The sequence below is a fragment of the Schistocerca nitens genome, chromosome 2 (genome assembly GCF_023898315.1).
Source record: "Schistocerca nitens isolate TAMUIC-IGC-003100 chromosome 2, iqSchNite1.1, whole genome shotgun sequence".
In the NCBI taxonomy this organism is placed as follows: Eukaryota; Metazoa; Arthropoda; class Insecta; order Orthoptera; family Acrididae; genus Schistocerca; species Schistocerca nitens.
In genome coordinates this window covers 367,509,979-367,529,433 of record NC_064615.1, presented here as the reverse complement: position 1 = coordinate 367,529,433, position 19,455 = coordinate 367,509,979, and the positions used below count along the sequence as shown (strand labels likewise).

At 49.8% G+C, this 19,455-nt stretch overlaps 16 non-coding genes across 16 annotated transcripts; 12 read left to right on the top strand and 4 right to left on the bottom strand.

Annotated features, from left to right (window-relative positions):
* Positions 1-1,659: 1,659 nt before the first annotated feature.
* Trnap-ugg (transfer RNA proline (anticodon UGG)) lies at positions 1,660-1,731 on the top strand. The gene has a single exon. It is a non-coding gene; the product is annotated as a tRNA-Pro (tRNA).
* A 600-nt stretch (positions 1,732-2,331) lies between these two features.
* Trnav-uac (transfer RNA valine (anticodon UAC)) lies at positions 2,332-2,404 on the bottom strand. Its single transcript has one exon. It is a non-coding gene; the product is annotated as a tRNA-Val (tRNA).
* A 6,182-nt stretch (positions 2,405-8,586) lies between these two features.
* Trnav-uac (transfer RNA valine (anticodon UAC)) lies at positions 8,587-8,659 on the bottom strand. The gene has a single exon. It is a non-coding gene; the product is annotated as a tRNA-Val (tRNA).
* Positions 8,660-8,894: 235 nt separating this feature from the next.
* Positions 8,895-8,966, top strand: Trnap-cgg (transfer RNA proline (anticodon CGG)). The gene has a single exon. It is a non-coding gene; the product is annotated as a tRNA-Pro (tRNA).
* A 1,829-nt stretch (positions 8,967-10,795) lies between these two features.
* Positions 10,796-10,867, top strand: Trnap-ugg (transfer RNA proline (anticodon UGG)). The gene has a single exon. It is a non-coding gene; the product is annotated as a tRNA-Pro (tRNA).
* A 602-nt stretch (positions 10,868-11,469) lies between these two features.
* On the bottom strand, positions 11,470-11,542 carry Trnav-uac (transfer RNA valine (anticodon UAC)). The gene has a single exon. It is a non-coding gene; the product is annotated as a tRNA-Val (tRNA).
* A 235-nt stretch (positions 11,543-11,777) lies between these two features.
* Trnap-cgg (transfer RNA proline (anticodon CGG)) lies at positions 11,778-11,849 on the top strand. Its single transcript has one exon. It is a non-coding gene; the product is annotated as a tRNA-Pro (tRNA).
* A 1,834-nt stretch (positions 11,850-13,683) lies between these two features.
* Positions 13,684-13,755, top strand: Trnap-ugg (transfer RNA proline (anticodon UGG)). The gene has a single exon. It is a non-coding gene; the product is annotated as a tRNA-Pro (tRNA).
* Positions 13,756-14,357: 602 nt separating this feature from the next.
* On the bottom strand, positions 14,358-14,430 carry Trnav-uac (transfer RNA valine (anticodon UAC)). The gene has a single exon. It is a non-coding gene; the product is annotated as a tRNA-Val (tRNA).
* A 235-nt stretch (positions 14,431-14,665) lies between these two features.
* Positions 14,666-14,737, top strand: Trnap-cgg (transfer RNA proline (anticodon CGG)). The gene has a single exon. It is a non-coding gene; the product is annotated as a tRNA-Pro (tRNA).
* Positions 14,738-15,446: 709 nt separating this feature from the next.
* Positions 15,447-15,518, top strand: Trnap-cgg (transfer RNA proline (anticodon CGG)). Its single transcript has one exon. It is a non-coding gene; the product is annotated as a tRNA-Pro (tRNA).
* Positions 15,519-16,227: 709 nt separating this feature from the next.
* On the top strand, positions 16,228-16,299 carry Trnap-cgg (transfer RNA proline (anticodon CGG)). Its single transcript has one exon. It is a non-coding gene; the product is annotated as a tRNA-Pro (tRNA).
* Positions 16,300-17,008: 709 nt separating this feature from the next.
* On the top strand, positions 17,009-17,080 carry Trnap-cgg (transfer RNA proline (anticodon CGG)). The gene has a single exon. It is a non-coding gene; the product is annotated as a tRNA-Pro (tRNA).
* Positions 17,081-17,789: 709 nt separating this feature from the next.
* Trnap-cgg (transfer RNA proline (anticodon CGG)) lies at positions 17,790-17,861 on the top strand. Its single transcript has one exon. It is a non-coding gene; the product is annotated as a tRNA-Pro (tRNA).
* Positions 17,862-18,570: 709 nt separating this feature from the next.
* Positions 18,571-18,642, top strand: Trnap-cgg (transfer RNA proline (anticodon CGG)). The gene has a single exon. It is a non-coding gene; the product is annotated as a tRNA-Pro (tRNA).
* Positions 18,643-19,351: 709 nt separating this feature from the next.
* On the top strand, positions 19,352-19,423 carry Trnap-cgg (transfer RNA proline (anticodon CGG)). The gene has a single exon. It is a non-coding gene; the product is annotated as a tRNA-Pro (tRNA).
* Positions 19,424-19,455: the final 32 nt, after the last annotated feature.

Genomic DNA, 19,455 nt, shown 5'->3' with positions numbered 1-19,455 from the left:
GATCGTAGCAAGTGTCTTGCTGAGTGCGACGAAAACGTGTTTCCGCCCGCAATCGAACCGGGGACCTTGTGCGTGTTAGGCAGACGTTATAACCGCTACACCACGGAAACTGCTACGCTCTGCCCTCCACATGTGATACAACTTGTAGGACGATCGCCATTGTGGCGTAAAAATCACAATGCCGGTATTTCGCATTCGTGTGAAACAATCGACAGCACCCTTGACTGCCTGAATGCCATGTCGAATAAGAGCTCAAGAAGTCATCGGAAACGCTCGAGGGAGAGTCCTCAGCAGCATCTGCTGCTCTTTCTTTCCTTACGAGATACCGTCGATTCGCGCAGTCGTTATTGCAAAAGATGTCACCAAAGGCGATCGCTTCGTTAGCGGCACGGCACGGCGCCTGGGCTCGGCGGCAGCTCTACATGGAGGCACCAGCAGCCCCAGCCCCTCCAGGCCGCCGCCGGCGCCACAGCGCAAGGAGTCGGCGCCCGCCCTGCAATGCCCCCTGTCGTTGCACATTCCACCCGCCCTTTATCCTCTCCATGTCTGACTCACTACCCTAAATGACGCTGTAGTCGACGTGCTTATTACTATCGCTTTTGGAAGAACCAAGGCGCAGTATTCTAGTGACGAACCGGTATTGCAAATTTGGATTAAGTAAAAATTTGTTGTGTGGTCGAGCGACACCCCCGTCTCGCTCTTCCTAGATGATCGCTGCTGCGCGGAGTAACTCCTAGCGCGCCGATGGCTTCAGAGTTGGTCTTCTCGAAGTTTTGCTTTTGCACTGCATTCCGCAATCTTATAGTTACGTGCTTCGGTTTCCCGACGTTCTTGTGTTTAGTGCGTTCGGCTTCTCTTAACCCTTAGCCACCGCTTGCCGAAATTTCCACACCGTCATCTGTTGATCTGCAGAGCTCGATGAAGGTACCGCGGCCGTTCCTGAGCTCGCGAAACGGCCGAATCTGTAGTTGTTTCCAGATCTCTCCCACACAACGGCCTCCCGGAAGCTTGGATTACAGGAGTACGCCACTACTCCCAGCCGCTGAATTACCTTTGAAGCAGAATGACATGAGCTACACGCAGCTCCGATTTTTTTTTTTTTTGGTGTCTGACCTACTTTGAAAGATTTTGTAGTCGATTTACTTACCACTATCGCTGTTGGAAGGAGGAAACCACGTGATAATCACACAGTATTCTAGAGACGATCAGGTAATGAAAATTTAGAATAAGTAAAACAGTATCAAAAGAAGTTGTGTGGTGGAGCGGCACATGCAATTCACGCTTCCTAGATGATCGTTGCTGCATAGAATAATTCTTTTGTCTGTGGCGTCTTCAGTATTCGTCTTCTGGAAGTTTTGCTTGCAATATATTCTTCAATATTTTCATTATGAGTTGGTGCTTGCTTTCCCGATGTTATTTTGTTTAGTGCATTCGCCTTCTCTTAACCCTGAGAAACCACATACGGAAACTGAGGCACTGCCGGCTGTTCATAAGCAGAGTTCGATGAAGTTATTTCGCTTTTTATTCGGTGCCTTTAATATTCTTCTCATCAGTGGTGAGTGCTGCCTGCAGAAAGCGCTTATCTTGCGAATTCACGTGAAAGTTTGTGTTCCCTGGGAGATGCACTACTTGTGATTAGCTTGAGTGGTGCGGGCAGGTGGCTCGTTGGTCTAGGGGTATGATTCCTGCTTTGGGTGCAGGAGGTCCCGGGTTCAAATCCCGGACGAGCCCTGCCATTTTGACCGTGCTGAAGAGTAGGTGGAACTCAGTCCCGGTTGCAGCTCCTCAATGAAGAGTAAGACGCCTGTTATATCACGTGGATATAACAAGAATCCGGCACCAGTAAAGTACGTAGGTGGAATTCGGTAGAAAGGCAGACGGTAATTTTTCTTGCAACGGAAAACAAGGTTGTCTTTGCGGAATATGTGCACCGTGAGTGGAGATTCAGCTTGATTGTGCGACAGTCTACCTTCATCTTACTAGCGACGGCAACAACCAATGGGTGGGACGTAAGACTGAGCGTGGCTAAGAGTTTCTCATTATTAGTTACCTTCACACTTTGACACAGCCGTGACAAGGCGAGTAGCGCGAGCTCAGGATAGCCAGTAGGAAGCGCACCTGAAGTAGCCCTGAAGAACCGGGTTGTAAATTTTGCCAGCCATAATGGAGCTAGGGGCGTTCTCAGTTACCAAATACCGGTGCAATAAGAGAGCAACAGTATTTGACAGTAAAATGACGCCCTATCCATCTAGAATATGACATTGATTGTCTCTGCATACGCATCCGTGAGGTCATCCCGGAAATGAAATCCGATAAGCGGATTAAAATTGTTGTTCCCGCCCGGGATCGAACCGGGGACCTTCTGCGTGTAAAGCAGACGTGATAACCGCTACACCACGGAAACGACGGATCGTCTGATGTGCCACCCGGAGACTCGTGGTAGCAACAGTTTTTCTTCTGTGTTAGCAAGGGCATCGGCTACGAGCTCTCTCCGATTCGTGAGGTTCCTATAGTACAAGAAGTCGATGAAAACAATCCAACCGCGACAGCCAGAGAGAACGCAGTTCCGCTTCAGACGGCGTGCTGTGAGGACGTGTTAGCGCTCCGCTTAGCTGCTGTGTTTCGAAGTCGTGACTAATTCTTGTTGCTCTTCGTTCAGTGTGTGTTAGTGTTTTGTGTCGTTGTCCTTGTGTTGTCGACGTCTCTTTTGTTTTTTTCTTGAAAGCGGTTTTGGCCGCTGTTTATCTGCTGAAATGTCTACCATGTTTCCCAGGAAGCTTACTGTGCGATTTGGTTTTGACAAGTCTACCCGGTATGTACAACCCAGCTCACTGGAAATTCACGACTGGATTGTTGATGTTGTTGGCCTCTCATCTGATCAGATACATACGGCTTACTATGATCTGGAACAATACTGTTTCTATGTCAAGCTGCTTTCACCTTTGGTGCTGGAACGGATCTTAAACAAATTTGATGGGGAAGCTGAATTCCGACACCGTGACAATTCGGTGAGTAAGGTCACAGTTTCTAATGCTGATGTTGATTACAAGCATGTGCGTATTTTTAACTTGCCCCCCGAGGTTGACAACTGTTATTTAAAAGATGTTCTTTCTAAGTATGGGGATATCAAGCTCATTAGGAATGAACGGTGGTCCAGCCAACACCGGTTGCAATGCTTTAGTGGAGTGCGTTCGGTCGACATGCATGTTAAGCATAATATTCCCTCTCATGTTCAAGTTTGCGGATATAAAGCGCATGTTATGTACAGTGGACAGACTTTGACCTGTCATGTCTGTAATGAGAGTGGACATATGAGGCAGGATTGTCCGAAACGGGTCTTTGTTTTGCAAACCCACTTACAGCAGCGCAAAAAGTTAACTCTGGCCGACCTTGTGAAGGAAACTTCTGTGTCAGATGGGTCAAGTTCCTCCATCCCGGACAAAGATGAAGATAGGGCGCAGCATCGTGCTGCTGACTTTCCACCGCTAGCGCGAAAGGAGACTTCAGACTCTTCTGTTGTTCAAAGTAGTGTCGTTACTCACAAGAGACGCCGCACGTACGATAGCGGTAGTGCAGACGAAGATGACATTAATGTGGCTAAGACTCCTGTCGATGGCACTTCGCAACCGCTGTTTGAGATTCCGGGCTCCGAACATTCCATGCTTTCGGTTTGTAGCGCCAATTCTCCGGTGACAGTTGCAAAGTTGGATCCATTACCCGTAAACGAACAGGCCGCGGTAGCTTCAGTACCACGCCTGTCACCTGAGGCATGTCAACCGATGCAGACCGACCGACCGACCGATGTTGACACCGTTTGTAGCCAGGTCGTGGACATGCGTGAGCGTCAACAGCTGGCTACGTCCCCGCCTCAGCCCGACAACAAACAAACGGAAGGTTCCACTGTTGATAAACACTCCGCTCCCGAAAGAGAATGTGGAAGAGATAGGACGCCGGAAGTAGTTTTGCAGTCTGAGCACCCACCGTGTGCAGCGGAGGAGGAGCTGGCACCTGACGTCAGCTCCGATCCTCCTACCCCGCCTTCCGCTGCGAATTTCTCAACGGGAGGTTGGCGCCGCCACTCGGTGAAACCAAATGTCAATGTTGTTCGCCGGAAGCCTAAAAAGAAAGGTTCCCACGCCGATGCTGACGCACCTTCCAAGTCAGATTCTCACGAAGGTTCTGGCGTGGAATGATGGCTTGATAGTTGGTTAGATATCTCCGTGCTTCATGTTGCAATCCTACACGCTTTCCACCCTCAATATTAACAGGATCCAGTCGGATTTAAAACTCGCTGCTCTCAAACAGTTTCTCTACGACTCAGCGACTGACATCGCCTTTCTTCAGGAGGTTGTCTCGCCCCGCCTCGACTTTCCCGGATTTGTAGGTTTTTACAATGTTTCACCGGAAGCGCACGTCGGTACTGCCATTTTAGTTCGGGAAGGCATTCCCGTACAAACAGTTGAAACGTTAGAGTCGGGGAGAGGGATTGGACTTACAATAGCAGGGGTCACTTTTGTCAATTTATATGCACCCTCTGGTAGTAGTCACCGGGCAGCACGAGCCGCGTTCTTCAAAGACGATCTCATTTACCTTTTGCGGCGAAATCCCTCACCACTGATACTCGGTGGTGACTTTAATTGTGTTCTGGGCCGCAAAGATCAGACTCCTAATTTTAATTATTCTGGTGAGCTGCGACGCCTTGTTGCTGACCTCAAACTGCACGATGTGTGGGAGGTAAAATACCCCACACTGGTGAAATTTACTCATACCGTTGCCAACTCTTCTAGCAGAATCGACAGAATTTATGTTTCGGATGATTTAAAAAGCAACGTAACACACGCTGAAACTGTTCCCGTCATTTTCTCCGACCATAGTGCGTTGTTAACATGTCTCAATCTGCCACAACAACCTACTCGCCGAGTACGCAACCAGTGGCATCTAAATGTTTCTTTATTGTCGGACACAGAATTAGAAGACGAAATAGCTGCTGCATGGGTGCTGTGTCTCCGTTCACTTCACAACTTTCGAAGTGTGATTGAATGGTGGACCAGACGGGCGAAGCCAAAGATCAGGAGTGTTTTAATATCCTTTAGTATCCGCAGGGCTAGGGAACGGAAAACCACCGTCGAGTTCTATTACAGTGTGCTACGGGATCTTTATGATCAGGCGGGAGCAGTGACGACACGCCTGAAAGATGTCAAACTGATAAAAGCCAAATTACTGCGCTTGAAACGTCAAGAACTGGAGGGCCTTAAGGTACGGTCCAAAGCGAAATCCGTCATTGCAGATGAGACTGCTGCCTTGTATCATCTTATTCGCGACAGCAAAACTAGGCGAGGCACTTTCATAGACGAACTTCAACTCGAGGATGGTACCAAAATCAGCACGCAGCGGGGAATACTCCAGGAAATCTCCGCTTACTATTCAAACATGTATGCACCGGGGGATACAAATGTGGACGATTATGACGAACTTTTTGGCTCTCATACTCCACAACTTACGGGAGATGACAATGACGCTATTTCTTCGACTGTCGAAAATGATGATGTTTACGCCGTAATCTGCAATTCTGCCGTTAACAAATCGCCAGGACCTGACGGCCTCCCCGTTGAATTCTATAAAAGGTTTTGGCATTTAATAGGAGATAAGTTCACCCAACTAATCAATGAAGTCTTACGGGGAACACCGGTGCCAGCAGAATTCAAACAGTGCAAAATTGTACTTCTCCCGAAGAACAAGGGTTGCAAACGTTTAACTAACCTCCGACCGATTTCACTTTTGAACTCTGATTATAAACTTCTCGCTCGAGTACTCCATCACCGCATTATGCCGCTCACCGCTAAAATCATTTGCCCCCAACAGACTTGTGCCTTTAAGAAGACCATCCTACAAACTGCTGCTTTATACCGGGACGTCGTTGCCCTGACTCACGCATGCAATATTAAATGTGGACTGCTTTTTGTCGATTTCCACAAAGCGTTTGATCGGGTCGATCATCCGTATCTGATAGAGACGTTGCGCCGGATGGGATTTCTTGCCACCTCCATAGCCGTCATCAAGAACGTGGCGATGGGAATCACAGCACAACTCTCTGTTAATTGCCAGTTGACGCAGCGCATTGAAATACGACGAGGCGTCCCACAAGGCAGTCCCTTGTCAATGCTGCTTTTTGTTCTTTCTCTCGAACCCTTTTTACGACAGCTACGATGTCGGCTCACCGGACTTACAGTTTCAGGAATGAAAACTGTGGTGGGCGCATATGCGGATGACGTTGGCGTCATCATTAGAAATCAGGCGGATGTGTCACACCTCGAGTTGGCGCTCGCGGCCTATTGTTCGGCATCCGGTGCGAGGCAGAACGTTCAAAAAAGTAAATTTCTAAACCTCAAGGGGCTTGCCCAGTTGCGCATTGCGTGGGCGACTCCTGTCCATCAACATAAAGCTATTGGAATAGTCCTGACGACATCCATTTTCCGAATGATCTCGATAAATTGGCGCGAGGTTTTACGGACTATCCAGGGGGCATTGATTGCCAATCACTCCCGCTGCCTGGACCAATTTCAAAGGGTTCGCTTATTAAATACTTATATCTTGTCCAAGGCTTACTACACTGCACAGATTTTCCCTCTTCCCGCCATGATAGCAAAGGCCATTATGTCCCGCTTAACAAATTTTTTGTGGCGTGGGGAATTATTTCGTGTCTCGGGCAAGACAGCAATTCTGGATCCTTGTAAAGGGGGCCTGGGATTGACGGACATTAACTGTAAAGCAATGGCATTATATGTCAACAGAACATTAACTATCATGTCCAACTCCCCGGAATGCCTCACGGCGAAGTTGTACAATATAGTCCGGCCGCAAAGTGTCGACCCCCCAGTCCATCTTCAGCACATCAGTTTTAAACTTAAACATATAAGGAACTTTTATCTTGAGTGCAGCTACATCAGCAACGAACTTTTACGGTCGCCGACAATCACGGCGAAAGCGATTTTAGCAGAACGGCAACAGCTGCACAGGAACAATGTCATAGAATCCAAGTTCCCTGGATTCGCATGGGACGTCGTCTGGAAAAATATTAGTTGTTCGGTTCTTTCGAGTGATGCACGGACAGCGTGGTACAAAGTTATCCATAATCTCATCTGTACTAATGAACGTCTCTTCGGAATAGGGTTAAGTGACACAAACCTCTGTGGCAAATGTCACCTTGTCGACACTGTGTGTCATCGATATACGTGTGGCGGCCATAATTACAACTGGCAGTGGATCAGAGAGAAACTTGCCCTCATCACCAGGACCGCTGCGCACACTTTTACCCCTCAGCATTTGTACCGCCCCGCTGATCGCTACTTCCCTGAGACGAAAAACAATACAGTGATCTGGCTCAAGGGGAAGTTCACCAGTTACATTTTTAACAACGTTGGAGGCGACAATCACCTTGAATTTTTAATGTATATGGAAACAGAATTTGCAAAGATGCTCCAGTACCCGGCTCATAAGAAGACATTTGGTAATATGCTCCACATTGTTTTCGAAAGGATGGGAATAGGCTAGTGACCACTGATTGTCTTTCATGGTGACATGGGAGGGGTTTGGAGCGCGAAGTACTGGCAGTGCCGCGAAGAGGCCCCACTGCTTTTGCGGCGCGTCTCTGACCCCGACCTCCATCACCAGGCGCACAAGAGAAAGGATTCACTCCCGACGATTTTACAGCCGGTTTTACATTACCAAACAAATAAAGAAATAAAAAAAGGGGTATGATTCAAGAAAAAAAATTAAAAAGACTAAAAATTGGAAAAAAAAGTGGCTAAAAAAACAAAAAAAAAAGTCGTAGAGCATTCAAAAAAAAAAAAATGGATAAAGCGTCGGACTTCGGATCCGAAGATTGCAGGTTCGAATCCTGTCACGGTCAAAAAAAAAAAAAAAAAAGGGGTATGATTCCTGCTTTGGGTGCAGGAGGTCCCGGGTTCAAATCCCGGACGAGCCCTGCCATTTTGACCGTGCTGAAGAGTGGGTGGAACTCAGTCCCGGTTGCAGCTCCTCAATGAAGAGTAAGACGCCTGTTATATCACGTGGATATAACAAGAATCCGGCACCAGTAAAGTACGTAGGTGGAATTCGGTAGAAAGGCAGACGGTAATTTTTCTTGCAACGGAAAACAAGGTTGTCTTTGCGGAATATGTGCACCGTGAGTGGAGATTCAGCTTGATTGTGCGACAGTCTACCTTCATCTTACTAGCGACGGCAACAACCAATGGGTGGGACGTAAGACTGAGCGTGGCTAAGAGTTTCTCATTATTAGTTACCTTCACACTTTGACACAGCCGTGACAAGGCGAGTAGCGCGAGCTCAGGATAGCCAGTAGGAAGCGCACCTGAAGTAGCCCTGAAGAACCGGGTTGTAAATTTTGCCAGCCATAATGGAGCTAGGGGCGTTCTCAGTTACCAAATACCGGTGCAATAAGAGAGCAACAGTATTTGACAGTAAAATGACGCCCTATCCATCTAGAATATGACATTGATTGTCTCTGCATACGCATCCGTGAGGTCATCCCGGAAATGAAATCCGATAAGCGGATTAAAATTGTTGTGTTCCCGCCCGGGATCGAACCGGGGACCTTCTGCGTGTAAAGCAGACGTGATAACCGCTACACCACGGAAACGACGGATCGTCTGATGTGCCACCCGGAGACTCGTGGTAGCAACAGTTTTTCTTCTGTGTTAGCAAGGGCATCGGCTACGAGCTCTCTCCGATTCGTGAGGTTCCTATAGTACAAGAAGTCGATGAAAACAATCCAACCGCGACAGCCAGAGAGAACGCTGGGTGAGCTGCAGCCGTACATGGTGAGACCATCCTCGGTGGCGTCATTCACATGCAGTGTGTTTTCGGAACGAACAGGCTCGTTGGTCTAGGGGTATGATTCCTGCTTCGGGTGCAGGAGGTCCCGGGTTCAAATCCCGGACGAGCCCTTGCGTTTTGTACAACGGTGTGCTAACAAACCGCATGGCGGCGGCTGTTTCGCGCATTTCCAGGCCTCCAAGTCAGCGCTAAATCCGACAACCAGTTCTGAAACAGTTTCATTTGAGCCATGTGCACCCTGCTGGTGGAACGTTTGAAGTTGATTTAAATGGTCACAGTAGAGATCGTAGCAAGTGTCTTGCTGAGTGCGACGAAAACGTGTTTCCGCCCGCAATCGAACCGGGGACCTTGTGCGTGTTAGGCAGACGTTATAACCGCTACACCACGGAAACTGCTACGCTCTGCCCTCCACATGTGATACAACTTGTAGGACGATCGCCATTGTGGCGTTAAAATCACAATGCCGGTATTTCGCATTCGTGTGAAACAATCGACAGCACCCTTGACTGCCTGAATGCCATGTCGAATAAGAGCTCAAGAAGTCATCGGAAACGCTCGAGGGAGAGTCCTCAGCAGCATCTGCTGCTCTTTCTTTCCTTACGAGATACCGTCGATTCGCGCAGTCGTTATTGCAAAAGATGTCACCAAAGGCGATCGCTTCGTTAGCGGCACGGCGCCTGGGCTCGGCGGCAGCTCTACATGGAGGCACCAGCAGCCCCAGCCCCTCCAGGCCGCCGCCGGCGCCACAGCGCAAGGAGTCGGCGCCCGCCCTGCAATGCCCCCTGTCGTTGCACATTCCACCCGCCCTTTATCCTCTCCATGTCTGACTCACTACCCTAAATGACGCTGTAGTCGACGTGCTTATTACTATCGCTTTTGGAAGAACCAAGGCGCAGTATTCTAGTGACGAACCGGTATTGCAAATTTGGATTAAGTAAAAATTTGTTGTGTGGTCGAGCGACACCCCCGTCTCGCTCTTCCTAGATGATCGCTGCTGCGCGGAGTAACTCCTAGCGCGCCGATGGCTTCAGAGTTGGTCTTCTCGAAGTTTTGCTTTTGCACTGCATTCCGCAATCTTATAGTTACGTGCTTCGGTTTCCCGACGTTCTTGTGTTTAGTGCGTTCGGCTTCTCTTAACCCTTAGCCACCGCTTGCCGAAATTTCCACACCGTCATCTGTTGATCTGCAGAGCTCGATGAAGGTACCGCGGCCGTTCCTGAGCTCGCGAAACGGCCGAATCTGTAGTTGTTTCCAGATCTCTCCCACACAACGGCCTCCCGGAAGCTTGGATTACAGGAGTACGCCACTACTCCCAGCCGCTGAATTACCTTTGAAGCAGAATGACATGAGCTACACGCAGCTCCGATTTTTTTTTTTTTTTTTGGTGTCTGACCTACTTTGAAAGATTTTGTAGTCGATTTACTTACCACTATCGCTGTTGGAAGGAGGAAACCACGTGATAATCACACAGTATTCTAGAGACGATCAGGTAATGAAAATTTAGAATAAGTAAAACAGTATCAAAAGAAGTTGTGTGGTGGAGCGGCACATGCAATTCACGCTTCCTAGATGATCGTTGCTGCATAGAATAATTCTTTTGTCTGTGGCGTCTTCAGTATTCGTCTTCTGGAAGTTTTGCTTGCAATATATTCTTCAATATTTTCATTATGAGTTGGTGCTTGCTTTCCCGATGTTATTTTGTTTAGTGCATTCGCCTTCTCTTAACCCTGAGAAACCACATACGGAAACTGAGGCACTGCCGGCTGTTCATAAGCAGAGTTCGATGAAGTTATTTCGCTTTTTATTCGGTGCCTTTAATATTCTTCTCATCAGTGGTGAGTGCTGCCTGCAGAAAGCGCTTATCTTGCGAATTCACGTGAAAGTTTGTGTTCCCTGGGAGATGCACTACTTGTGATTAGCTTGAGTGGTGCGGGCAGGTGGCTCGTTGGTCTAGGGGTATGATTCCTGCTTTGGGTGCAGGAGGTCCCGGGTTCAAATCCCGGACGAGCCCTGCCATTTTGACCGTGCTGAAGAGTAGGTGGAACTCAGTCCCGGTTGCAGCTCCTCAATGAAGAGTAAGACGCCTGTTATATCACGTGGATATAACAAGAATCCGGCACCAGTAAAGTACGTAGGTGGAATTCGGTAGAAAGGCAGACGGTAATTTTTCTTGCAACGGAAAACAAGGTTGTCTTTGCGGAATATGTGCACCGTGAGTGGAGATTCAGCTTGATTGTGCGACAGTCTACCTTCATCTTACTAGCGACGGCAACAACCAATGGGTGGGACGTAAGACTGAGCGTGGCTAAGAGTTTCTCATTATTAGTTACCTTCACACTTTGACACAGCCGTGACAAGGCGAGTAGCGCGAGCTCAGGATAGCCAGTAGGAAGCGCACCTGAAGTAGCCCTGAAGAACCGGGTTGTAAATTTTGCCAGCCATAATGGAGCTAGGGGCGTTCTCAGTTACCAAATACCGGTGCAATAAGAGAGCAACAGTATTTGACAGTAAAATGACGCCCTATCCATCTAGAATATGACATTGATTGTCTCTGCATACGCATCCGTGAGGTCATCCCGGAAATGAAATCCGATAAGCGGATTAAAATTGTTGTGTTCCCGCCCGGGATCGAACCGGGGACCTTCTGCGTGTAAAGCAGACGTGATAACCGCTACACCACGGAAACGACGGATCGTCTGATGTGCCACCCGGAGACTCGTGGTAGCAACAGTTTTTCTTCTGTGTTAGCAAGGGCATCGGCTACGAGCTCTCTCCGATTCGTGAGGTTCCTATAGTACAAGAAGTCGATGAAAACAATCCAACCGCGACAGCCAGAGAGAACGCTGGGTGAGCTGCAGCCGTACATGGTGAGACCATCCTCGGTGGCGTCATTCACATGCAGTGTGTTTTCGGAACGAACAGGCTCGTTGGTCTAGGGGTATGATTCCTGCTTCGGGTGCAGGAGGTCCCGGGTTCAAATCCCGGACGAGCCCTTGCGTTTTGTACAACGGTGTGCTAACAAACCGCATGGCGGCGGCTGTTTCGCGCATTTCCAGGCCTCCAAGTCAGCGCTAAATCCGACAACCAGTTCTGAAACAGTTTCATTTGAGCCATGTGCACCCTGCTGGTGGAACGTTTGAAGTTGATTTAAATGGTCACAGTAGAGATCGTAGCAAGTGTCTTGCTGAGTGCGACGAAAACGTGTTTCCGCCCGCAATCGAACCGGGGACCTTGTGCGTGTTAGGCAGACGTTATAACCGCTACACCACGGAAACTGCTACGCTCTGCCCTCCACATGTGATACAACTTGTAGGACGATCGCCATTGTGGCGTAAAAATCACAATGCCGGTATTTCGCATTCGTGTGAAACAATCGACAGCACCCTTGACTGCCTGAATGCCATGTCGAATAAGAGCTCAAGAAGTCATCGGAAACGCTCGAGGGAGAGTCCTCAGCAGCATCTGCTGCTCTTTCTTTCCTTACGAGATACCGTCGATTCGCGCAGTCGTTATTGCAAAAGATGTCACCAAAGGCGATCGCTTCGTTAGCGGCACGGCACGGCGCCTGGGCTCGGCGGCAGCTCTACATGGAGGCACCAGCAGCCCCAGCCCCTCCAGGCCGCCGCCGGCGCCACAGCGCAAGGAGTCGGCGCCCGCCCTGCAATGCCCCCTGTCGTTGCACATTCCACCCGCCCTTTATCCTCTCCATGTCTGACTCACTACCCTAAATGACGCTGTAGTCGACGTGCTTATTACTATCGCTTTTGGAAGAACCAAGGCGCAGTATTCTAGTGACGAACCGGTATTGCAAATTTGGATTAAGTAAAAATTTGTTGTGTGGTCGAGCGACACCCCCGTCTCGCTCTTCCTAGATGATCGCTGCTGCGCGGAGTAACTCCTAGCGCGCCGATGGCTTCAGAGTTGGTCTTCTCGAAGTTTTGCTTTTGCACTGCATTCCGCAATCTTATAGTTACGTGCTTCGGTTTCCCGACGTTCTTGTGTTTAGTGCGTTCGGCTTCTCTTAACCCTTAGCCACCGCTTGCCGAAATTTCCACACCGTCATCTGTTGATCTGCAGAGCTCGATGAAGGTACCGCGGCCGTTCCTGAGCTCGCGAAACGGCCGAATCTGTAGTTGTTTCCAGATCTCTCCCACACAACGGCCTCCCGGAAGCTTGGATTACAGGAGTACGCCACTACTCCCAGCCGCTGAATTACCTTTGAAGCAGAATGACATGAGCTACACGCAGCTCCGATTTTTTTTTTTTTTTTTGGTGTCTGACCTACTTTGAAAGATTTTGTAGTCGATTTACTTACCACTATCGCTGTTGGAAGGAGGAAACCACGTGATAATCACACAGTATTCTAGAGACGATCAGGTAATGAAAATTTAGAATAAGTAAAACAGTATCAAAAGAAGTTGTGTGGTGGAGCGGCACATGCAATTCACGCTTCCTAGATGATCGTTGCTGCATAGAATAATTCTTTTGTCTGTGGCGTCTTCAGTATTCGTCTTCTGGAAGTTTTGCTTGCAATATATTCTTCAATATTTTCATTATGAGTTGGTGCTTGCTTTCCCGATGTTATTTTGTCTAGTGCATTCGCCTTCTCTTAACCCTGAGAAACCACATACGGAAACTGAGGCACTGCCGGCTGTTCATAAGCAGAGTTCGATGAAGTTATTTCGCTTTTTATTCGGTGCCTTTAATATTCTTCTCATCAGTGGTGAGTGCTGCCTGCAGAAAGCGCTTATCTTGCGAATTCACGTGAAAGTTTGTGTTCCCTGGGAGATGCACTACTTGTGATTAGCTTGAGTGGTGCGGGCAGGTGGCTCGTTGGTCTAGGGGTATGATTCCTGCTTTGGGTGCGGGAGGTCCCGGGTTCAAATCCCAGACGAGCCCTGCCATTTTGACCGTGCTGAAGAGTAGGTGGAACTCAGTCCCGGTTGCAGCTCCTCAATGAAGAGTAAGACGCCTGTTATATCACGTGGATATAACAAGAATCCGGCACCAGTAAAGTACGTAGGTGGAATTCGGTAGAAAGGCAGACGGTAATTTTTCTTGCAACGGAAAACAAGGTTGTCTTTGCGGAATATGTGCACCGTGAGTGGAGATTCAGCTTGATTGTGCGACAGTCTACCTTCATCTTACTAGCGACGGCAACAACCAATGGGTGGGACGTAAGACTGAGCGTGGCTAAGAGTTTCTCATTATTAGTTACCTTCACACTTTGACACAGCCGTGACAAGGCGAGTAGCGCGAGCTCAGGATAGCCAGTAGGAAGCGCACCTGAAGTAGCCCTGAAGAACCGGGTTGTAAATTTTGCCAGCCATAATGGAGCTAGGGGCGTTCTCAGTTACCAAATACCGGTGCAATAAGAGAGCAACAGTATTTGACAGTAAAATGACGCCCTATCCATCTAGAATATGACATTGATTGTCTCTGCATACGCATCCGTGAGGTCATCCCGGAAATGAAATCCGATAAGCGGATTAAAATTGTTGTGTTCCCGCCCGGGATCGAACCGGGGACCTTCTGCGTGTAAAGCAGACGTGATAACCGCCACACCACGGAAACGACGGATCGTCTGATGTGCCACCCGGAGACTCGTGGTAGCAACAGTTTTTCTTCTGTGTTAGCAAGGGCATCGGCTACGAGCTCTCTCCGATTCGTGAGGTTCCTATAGTACAAGAAGTCGATGAAAACAATCCAACCGCGACAGCCAGAGAGAACGCTGGGTGAGCTGCAGCCGTACATGGTGAGACCATCCTCGGTGGCGTCATTCACATGCAGTGTGTTTTCGGAACGAACAGGCTCGTTGGTCTAGGGGTATGATTCCTGCTTCGGGTGCAGGAGGTCCCGGGTTCAAATCCCGGACGAGCCCTTGCGTTTTGTACAACGGTGTGCTAACAAACCGCATGGCGGCGGCTGTTTCGCGCATTTCCAGGCCTCCAAGTCAGCGCTAAATCCGACAACCAGTTCTGAAACAGTTTCATTTGAGCCATGTGCACCCTGCTGGTGGAACGTTTGAAGTTGATTTAAATGGTCACAGTAGAGATCGTAGCAAGTGTCTTGCTGAGTGCGACGAAAACGTGTTTCCGCCCGCAATCGAACCGGGGACCTTGTGCGTGTTAGGCAGACGTTATAACCGCTACACCACGGAAACTGCTACGCTCTGCCCTCCACATGTGATACAACTTGTAGGACGATCGCCATTGTGGCGTAAAAATCACAATGCCGGTATTTCGCATTCGTGTGAAACAATCGACAGCACCCTTGACTGCCTGAATGCCATGTCGAATAAGAGCTCAAGAAGTCATCGGAAACGCTCGAGGGAGAGTCCTCAGCAGCATCTGCTGCTCTTTCTTTCCTTACGAGATACCGTCGATTCGCGCAGTCGTTATTGCAAAAGATGTCACCAAAGGCGATCGCTTCGTTAGCGGCACGGCGCCTGGGCTCGGCGGCAGTACAAGAAGTCGATGAAAACAATCCAACCGCGACAGCCAGAGAGAACGCTGGGTGAGCTGCAGCCGTACATGGTGAGACCATCCTCGGTGGCGTCATTCACATGCAGTGTGTTTTCGGAACGAACAGGCTCGTTGGTCTAGGGGTATGATTCCTGCTTCGGGTGCAGGAGGTCCCGGGTTCAAATCCCGGACGAGCCCTTGCGTTTTGTACAACGGTGTGCTAACAAACCGCATGGCGGCGGCTGTTTCGCGCATTTCCAGGCCTCCAAGTCAGCGCTAAATCCGACAACCAGTTCTGAAACAGTTTCATTTGAGCCATGTGCACCCTGCTGGTGGAACGTTTGAAGTTGATTTAAATGGTCACAGTAGAGATCGTAGCAAGTGTCTTGCTGAGTGCGACGAAAACGTGTTTCCGCCCGCAATCGAACCGGGGACCTTGTGCGTGTTAGGCAGACGTTATAACCGCTACACCACGGAAACTGCTACGCTCTGCCCTCCACATGTGATACAACTTGTAGGACGATCGCCATTGTGGCGTAAAAATCACAATGCCGGTATTTCGCATTCGTGTGAAACAATCGACAGCACCCTTGACTGCCTGAATGCCATGTCGAATAAGAGCTCAAGAAGTCATCGGAAACGCTCGAGGGAGAGTCCTCAGCAGCATCTGCTGCTCTTTCTTTCCTTACGAGATACCGTCGATTCGCGCAGTCGTTATTGCAAAAGATGTCACCAAAGGCGATCGCTTCGTTAGCGGCACGGCGCCTGGGCTCGGCGGCAGTACAAGAAGTCGATGAAAACAATCCAACCGCGACAGCCAGAGAGAACGCTGGGTGAGCTGCAGCCGTACATGGTGAGACCATCCTCGGTGGCGTCATTCACATGCAGTGTGTTTTCGGAACGAACAGGCTCGTTGGTCTAGGGGTATGATTCCTGCTTCGGGTGCAGGAGGTCCCGGGTTCAAATCCCGGACGAGCCCTTGCGTTTTGTACAACGGTGTGCTAACAAACCGCATGGCGGCGGCTGTTTCGCGCATTTCCAGGCCTCCAAGTCAGCGCTAAATCCGACAACCAGTTCTGAAACAGTTTCATTTGAGCCATGTGCACCCTGCTGGTGGAACGTTTGAAGTTGATTTAAATGGTCACAGTAGAGATCGTAGCAAGTGTCTTGCTGAGTGCGACGAAAACGTGTTTCCGCCCGCAATCGAACCGGGGACCTTGTGCGTGTTAGGCAGACGTTATAACCGCTACACCACGGAAACTGCTACGCTCTGCCCTCCACATGTGATACAACTTGTAGGACGATCGCCATTGTGGCGTAAAAATCACAATGCCGGTATTTCGCATTCGTGTGAAACAATCGACAGCACCCTTGACTGCCTGAATGCCATGTCGAATAAGAGCTCAAGAAGTCATCGGAAACGCTCGAGGGAGAGTCCTCAGCAGCATCTGCTGCTCTTTCTTTCCTTACGAGATACCGTCGATTCGCGCAGTCGTTATTGCAAAAGATGTCACCAAAGGCGATCGCTTCGTTAGCGGCACGGCGCCTGGGCTCGGCGGCAGTACAAGAAGTCGATGAAAACAATCCAACCGCGACAGCCAGAGAGAACGCTGGGTGAGCTGCAGCCGTACATGGTGAGACCATCCTCGGTGGCGTCATTCACATGCAGTGTGTTTTCGGAACGAACAGGCTCGTTGGTCTAGGGGTATGATTCCTGCTTCGGGTGCAGGAGGTCCCGGGTTCAAATCCCGGACGAGCCCTTGCGTTTTGTACAACGGTGTGCTAACAAACCGCATGGCGGCGGCTGTTTCGCGCATTTCCAGGCCTCCAAGTCAGCGCTAAATCCGACAACCAGTTCTGAAACAGTTTCATTTGAGCCATGTGCACCCTGCTGGTGGAACGTTTGAAGTTGATTTAAATGGTCACAGTAGAGATCGTAGCAAGTGTCTTGCTGAGTGCGACGAAAACGTGTTTCCGCCCGCAATCGAACCGGGGACCTTGTGCGTGTTAGGCAGACGTTATAACCGCTACACCACGGAAACTGCTACGCTCTGCCCTCCACATGTGATACAACTTGTAGGACGATCGCCATTGTGGCGTAAAAATCACAATGCCGGTATTTCGCATTCGTGTGAAACAATCGACAGCACCCTTGACTGCCTGAATGCCATGTCGAATAAGAGCTCAAGAAGTCATCGGAAACGCTCGAGGGAGAGTCCTCAGCAGCATCTGCTGCTCTTTCTTTCCTTCCGAGATACCGTCGATTCGCGCAGTCGTTATTGCAAAAGATGTCACCAAAGGCGATCGCTTCGTTAGCGGCACGGCGCCTGGGCTCGGCGGCAGTACAAGAAGTCGATGAAAACAATCCAACCGCGACAGCCAGAGAGAACGCTGGGTGAGCTGCAGCCGTACATGGTGAGACCATCCTCGGTGGCGTCATTCACATGCAGTGTGTTTTCGGAACGAACAGGCTCGTTGGTCTAGGGGTATGATTCCTGCTTCGGGTGCAGGAGGTCCCGGGTTCAAATCCCGGACGAGCCCTTGCGTTTTGTACAACGGTGTGCTAACAAACCGCATGGCGGCGGCTGTTTCGCGCATTTCCAGGCCTCCAAGTCAGCGCTAAATCCGACAACCAGTTCTGAAACAGTTTCATTTGAGCCATGTGCACCCTGCTGGTGGAACGTTTGAAGTTGATTTAAATGGTCACAGTAGAGATCGTAGCAAGTGTCTTGCTGAGTGCGACGAAAACGTGTTTCCGCCCGCAATCGAACCGGGGACCTTGTGCGTGTTAGGCAGACGTTATAACCGCTACACCACGGAAACTGCTACGCTCTGCCCTCCACATGTGATACAACTTGTAGGACGATCGCCATTGTGGCGTAAAAATCACAATGCCGGTATTTCGCATTCGTGTGAAACAATCGACAGCACCCTTGACTGCCTGAATGCCATGTCGAATAAGAGCTCAAGAAGTCATCGGAAACGCTCGAGGGAGAGTCCTCAGCAGCATCTGCTGCTCTTTCTTTCCTTACGAGATACCGTCGATTCGCGCAGTCGTTATTGCAAAAGATGTCACCAAAGGCGATCGCTTCGTTAGCGGCACGGCGCCTGGGCTCGGCGGCAGTACAAGAAGTCGATGAAAACAATCCAACCGCGACAGCCAGAGAGAACGCTGGGTGAGCTGCAGCCGTACATGGTGAGACCATCCTCGGTGGCGTCATTCACATGCAGTGTGTTTTCGGAACGAACAGGCTCGTTGGTCTAGGGGTATGATTCCTGCTTCGGGTGCAGGAGGTCCCGGGTTCAAATCCCGGACGAGCCCTTGCGTTTTGTACAACGGTGTGCTAACAAACCGCATGGCGGCGGCTGTTTCGCGCATTTCCAGGCCTCCAAGTCAGCGCTAAATCCGACAACCAGTTCTGAAACAGTTTCATTTGAGCCATGTGCACCCTGCTGGTGGAACGTTTGAAGTTGATTTAAATGGTCACAGTAGAGATCGTAGCAAGTGTCTTGCTGAGTGCGACGAAAACGTGTTTCCGCCCGCAATCGAACCGGGGACCTTGTGCGTGTTAGGCAGACGTTATAACCGCTACACCACGGAAACTGCTACGCTCTGCCCTCCACATGTGATACAACTTGTACGACGATCGCCATTGTGGCGTAAAAATCACAATGCCGGTATTTCGCATTCGTGTGAAACAATCGACAGCACCCTTGACTGCCTGAATGCCATGTCGAATAAGAGCTCAAGAAGTCATCGGAAACGCTCGAGGGAGAGTCCTCAGCAGCATCTGCTGCTCTTTCTTTCCTTACGAGATACCGTCGATTCGCGCAGTCGTTATTGCAAAAGATGTCACCAAAGGCGATCGCTTCGTTAGCGGCACGGCGCCTGGGCTCGGCGGCAGTACAAGAAGTCGATGAAAACAATCCAACCGCGACAGCCAGAGAGAACGCTGGGTGAGCTGCAGCCGTACGTGGTGAGACCATCCTCGGTGGCGTCATTCACATGCAGTGTGTTTTCGGAACGAACAGGCTCGTTGGTCTAGGGGTATGATTCCTGCTTCGGGTGCAGGAGGTCCCGGGTTCAAATCCCGGACGAGCCCTTGCGTTTTGTACAACGGTGTGCTAACAAACC